Raw genomic sequence first — 5843 nt, forward strand, 5'->3', positions numbered from 1 at the left:
GGAACTGGGGCTGTTTAGTCTGGAGAAGAGGAGGCTGAGGGGGGACCTTCTTGCTCTCTACAACTACCTGAAAGGAGGTTGTAGTGAGGCAGATGTTGGTCTCTTTTCCCAGGTAACTAGCAATAGGACAAGATGAAATGGCCTCAGATTGTGCCAGGGGAGGTCTAGATTGGATATTAGGAAAAATTTCTTTACTGAAAGAGTGGTCAGGCATTGGAACAGGCTGCCCAGTGAAGTGTTGGATCCAACATCCCTGGAGGTGTTAAAAAACGAGTAGATGTGGCACTTCGGGATATGTTTTAGTAGGAATGGTGGGGTGGAGGTGATGGTTGGACTTGATGATCTTAGAGGTCTTTTACAACCTATGAGTCTTTGTTTCTATGATTAGATTCAAACACACGTCCTGTAGAGACTACTGCCAGAAGTGTTCAAGGTGTCTGGATTTGACAAAGACTATGAGAGCCTTTTCAGTTGGTCTTTGCATGTGATTGGGACTAAATAAGTATCATCACTAAAACAAAGGCTGGGTAGTAAGAGACAATTGTCAGAGTATAAAGCACAGGAAAGCCACCAAGCAATTACATCTTGAAGAGCACTACGGGTATGCTGGCACTGCTGAGCAAAGCACCATCACCAGGTGTCGTGTTACAGATGCTCTTGCACCAGGCTACCAGAAGAGGTCCCAACAGCTCCCTGAATTGAAGTGCCATGGAAAGAACCAAGGTGTCATTCAAGAACTTACTACCTGCACTGCACATATTTACTTCTTGTTGAAATAGTATCCCATTGCTGATACAGCAAAGTGCATATTAGAGAGGCTGAGGCAGTCTCACAGAATCAACAGCTCAGTATGTGCTGTTTACAATTAAAAATGAAGTTGCTGTAACAGAGGGACTACCCACATATGGGTAGAAACTGTACTAACAACTATCCAATATTTAGAGTTTCAAAAGTACTCTATCTTTTCTGAATACATCAAAGGAAAAACTACACCAGCTTGAAAATAGAGGGTAAAAAAGCTGAAAAGAAAAAAAGAAAAGCAGAACTAGCTTGGACAGTATATCTCACAAACTTGAACAACGGATCAATGAATGAGGTACTTCTAAGAAAATTGCTCTAACACAAAACCTCACTAGAAAATAAAGACTAGAACATGACAAGCCCAAGTTTACTAAGAAATACAGAAAGGCAGAGGAGGAACACCATTAAATTACTTCCTTCATATTTTCCCACACAATACTCAGCGTAGTATAGACTGGAAATGACTGAAGAGCCTGAGCACAATTCTCTGTGAGTCAGAGTATTATGGTGAGTGTGTGGGAAAGAAAAGACAATACTTACGTTGCTGCTGTATAACCACAATTTCAGAATGATGTTTATCACATTTCTGGGAATAATCAGATGATTGTCAAAAGCAAAGGAATTCTCAAATGAAGAAATGTCTTTTCAGTGAAGATATTTATATCTGCACAAATCACGTTCAGCTATCATTATTGTCAATGAAAAGAAATACACTCTGACAAACCAACATTCTCCTCACCCTGTTCATTTTCACCCATAAAGTACTCATTTCTCTTCACAGAGTCTGAAGTGAGCATATTCATGTAATTAAAGTGTAGATGACTACAATATGCAGTTTTAAGCTACACTTTAGAAATGAATCCCATCCTTGAAGTCTCATTTAACATTCACTGTATGGAGCTATAGTGTATAAAATTACGGTAAACAAAAGCATAATTTAGTCTGGTCAGTCAGCCTGCCTGCAAGTTCAGCATTGATCTGCTCCTTATCAGTACATAAACTCTGCTAACAGAACATATGTTTTGGAAAAAAGGTTTGAGAGCTTTCATTCTGGCAAAAATCAAATCAAATCAAATCAAAGCTAGGACCAGGAGTTAACAATGTCTGTAGCTAAAGATCTTTCTCTAAACTATCTCCATTTTTTTCACTTTTTAAACAGTTTTTTGCACATGGAGAAAAAAGATAAGGTGAAATGTTAACACCACAGTAAACATTCTGTTTGGTTGGAGACTGGATTTAGATTTGAAATTGTGATAAACTCCGACATAGATTATTTACTGATGAAGAGGTCCAACAAAGAATACAAATCTGTTTTGCAACGAGTGTATTAAATATCTAGTTCCCTATTAAATACTTTTTCCATTACTTCATGAAGAAAAATTAGTCCAGTACAAGAGCATTTATTTGGTACAAAGTTTTGCTTCACGGTATAGGCTTCTGTTTGACCTGGAGATCTCTGTACCTACCTTCACAGCTGCAAATCTATAGCATCAGATATTTTCATATTTGTCTGCTTTGATTCACAGTCTGAAATAATAGCTCAGAAGCATGAGCTTTGGAGAGTGTATACCACAATAATATTCTGTAGAATCACAGAATCACAGGATTGTTTGGGTTGGAAGGGACCTTTAAAGACCGCCTTGTCCAACTCCCTTGCCATGAGCAGGGACATCTGGCATCAGATCAGGTTGCTCAAAGCCTCATTCAACCTGATCTTGAACATTTCCATTCAAGGGCCATCAACAACATTGCTGGGTAACCTGTTCCAGCATTCCACCCCCATCATCATAAGAATTTTCTTCCTTATGTCTAATCTAAATCTACCCTCTTTCAGTCTAAAACCATTGCCCCTTGTCCTGTCACTACAGGCCCTAGCAAAAAAGTCTCTTTCCATCTTTCTTGTAAGCCACTTTTGTGTATTGAAAGGCTGCAATAAGGTGTCCCCAGAGCCTTCTCTCCTCCAGGCTGAACAATCCCAACTCTCTCAGCCTTTTCTCACAGTAGAGGTGCTCCATCCCTCTGATCATTTTTGTGGCCCTCCTCTGGACCCACTTCAACAGCTCCATGTCTGTTCTGTGCTGAGGGCTCCAGAGCTGGATGCAGGATTCCAGGTGCGGTCTCACTGGAGCTGAGCAGAGGGGCAGAATCACCTCCCTTGACCTGCTGGCCAAGCTGCTTTTGATGCAGCCCAGGATATGGTTGGTTTTCTGGGCTGCAAGTGCATATTGCCAGCTCACTTCCAGCTTTTCGTTCACCATTACCCTCAGGTTATTCTCGGCAGGGTTTCTCTCAATCCCTTCATCCCCCAGCTTGTATTGATACTGGCGATTGCCCCAACGCAGGTGCAGGATGACTTGCCTGCAACCCAGGCCCACTTGGCGTTATTGAACTTCATGTGGTTTGCATGGACACCCTTCTTAGGCCTGTCAGGGTCCCTCTGGATGGCATCCTGTCCTGCTGGTGTGTCAACTGCACCACTCAGCTTGATGTCGTCTGCAAACTTGCTGAGGGTGCACTCAATCCCTGTGTCTATGCTGTTGATGAAGATGGTAAAATAACACTTGTCCCAGTATGGACCCTTAAGGGACACCACTTGTTATTGGTTTCTGTTCAGACACTGAGCTATTGGCGACTGTAAGTTTTTGGATGCACCCATCCAGCCAATTCCACATCATCTAACAGTCCATCTTTCAAACCCCTACATCTCCATTTCAGAGGTAAGAATGTTGTGAGGGACCATATCAAAGGCCTTACAGAAGGGTTTATATAGGGATGATTTGAAACTTTGAGTCTGGGGTGCATGGGCAGAAATGCTCAGCATAGAGAAACCTCTATCTTAGAGTTTAGTGCACAGAGTGGCCCAATGCTGCTGCTTACAGAATAATTGGCACCCAGGATTTGTTTTGTCGGTATTTGGGCAGTAAGAATTAAAGCAGAATAAAACAGACAAAAAGCAAAGAGCAGAGAGTCTAAGTAAGGGATGACTGAGTGCAATCAAGAACTAAAATTAAGCTCTCTGAAAGGTATGCACGGCCTTCGCCTTGTACGCAGGCAGTACCTTGCTGCTTTCCAGGCTGAGCATCAGTCCTTGTTTCTGTTTCTTTCTCAGATTCTCAAAGTGGCCACACGATGGTAGCATATGAGCAGAGACAAGCAAGCTAAATCACGAAAAGGAAATGGGGTGAAAAAATTACTTGTAAACTGAAATCAAAACAAACGTCAGGACCACCACATAGTGGGGAGCTGAGCTATGTTTCAGCTTCCAGGTGGTGGAATATCCACGGCAGGGCTATGTAGTGTACCTACCAGATAGCCCTATGCAAACATATGCGAGGTGTCTGTAGCTCCGCACTGTTAATGGACAAATTTGCACCTAGCAAGCTTCTCTGCTTCCCTTACCATGTGAGGTCATCATATCATCAGCTGCAGTTGCCTTCAATTTCCCCTTTTCTTCTAAAGAGCAAAACAGAAGGCGTAAAAGGTTTTAACAAATCTCCTTCATACAGTCTTAGGTGTCATCAAAAAAAACAAATAGCTTTCATTATATGCCACAAATAAAGAAAAAGGAGGGTTTTGGACAAAATCAGACAATTCTGTAGTTTGAGGAGACCTGGTCGTATTTGAAGATTTGAACCAAATTCAGATAATAGATTCTTACCATGTTGCTTGGAAGGTTATAAACGCTGCTTGTAAGATTTTAAGCATAGCTTAGTTGTGTACAAAGGTGCAGGCAGTGTTTGTGTTCTACAGAAAATATCACTGGCCCTGAAGCCAGCTTGGGGCTTGGGCAATTCTACTACACAGATGTGTATATTTGTTGGCAGAATTAAAAAAAAAAAATTAAAAATCATAAAAAAGAAAAAAACAGTTCCAAGCCATATCCAGGTTGCTAATATCACTTGCTTTCTTCTTATTATACTTTAGACAAAAGGTGAAAAATTTAAAATATATTAAGCCAGAGAAGCAAAAATAAAAAAGAATGAAAGATTCTCTTGATTATCAACTTCTTGTTGGATAGAACAGCAAAGGTCTTTCTTAGCATTAGCTATAAAGAAGACTAAATGCAAATCTTTGAATTCTTATATTTTAAATTAAAGGTTACAAAGCTGGTCATATGAAGCTTGTACAATTAGTCTGGTTTTAAGAAGAATACAGATTAACCCCAACAGTCTGTGGTAAAATGTGCTGGTCTGGTAAAGGATGCTTTCAGATGACTCTGGCATGCAGCTCCCTTCCCTTCCATTAAGCAAACCAAATCACCCTTCAGACTGCACAGCAGCTAAGGCGAACTTCATCTTCAAGTTGACTAGTTTGGTGAAAACACCCATATCTAAGTCAAACACGGATTATGAGACTCCGAATGAATTTTCATGAAGTCATACATTCCACTCAGTTAAATTGCCTACACTGAAATCGATAGCATATAGTTTACTCTGTATAAATATTGAAGTTTTTAACTTTTACAATATATAGGAAAGGTTTTCAGAATTAAGGGAAATTTAAAAGAGATTGTTGCAATAGGATGAGGGATAATGGATTTAAAACAAAAGAGGATAGGTTTAGACTGGACATTAGCAAGAAATTTTTTACAATGAGGATGGTGAAACGCTGGAATGGGTTGCCCAGAGAGGTGGTAGGTGTCCCATCCCTGGAAACATTCAAGGCCAGGTTGGATGGGGCTCTGAGCAACCTGATCAAGTTGAAGATGTCCCTGCTTATTGCAGGGGGGTTGGGCTAGATGACCTCTAAAGGTCCCTTCCAATCCAAAGCATTCTATGATTCTGTAATTTATTAAATTTGTTTGACAATAAGCTAAGGCTTTTATACCAGCCCAGTTTCCTGTATCCAAATTCACCATAACAGTTACATCACCACCAAGCTTCTGCAGTTCTGGGATTCAGGGTTCCAAGAATAATTCTGTTCTGAGAATCTGTGGGGTCCAGTTTCAAGAATTACAGAAACTTAGTAGACACAAATGTCTCAGCACTATCTTTATCCTCTAGCAGGACTCTTTCAATTCCTCTACAGAGCAGCAATTGGAA

The sequence above is a fragment of the Opisthocomus hoazin genome, chromosome 1 (genome assembly GCF_030867145.1).
Source record: "Opisthocomus hoazin isolate bOpiHoa1 chromosome 1, bOpiHoa1.hap1, whole genome shotgun sequence".
Classification (NCBI taxonomy): Eukaryota; Metazoa; Chordata; class Aves; order Opisthocomiformes; family Opisthocomidae; genus Opisthocomus; species Opisthocomus hoazin.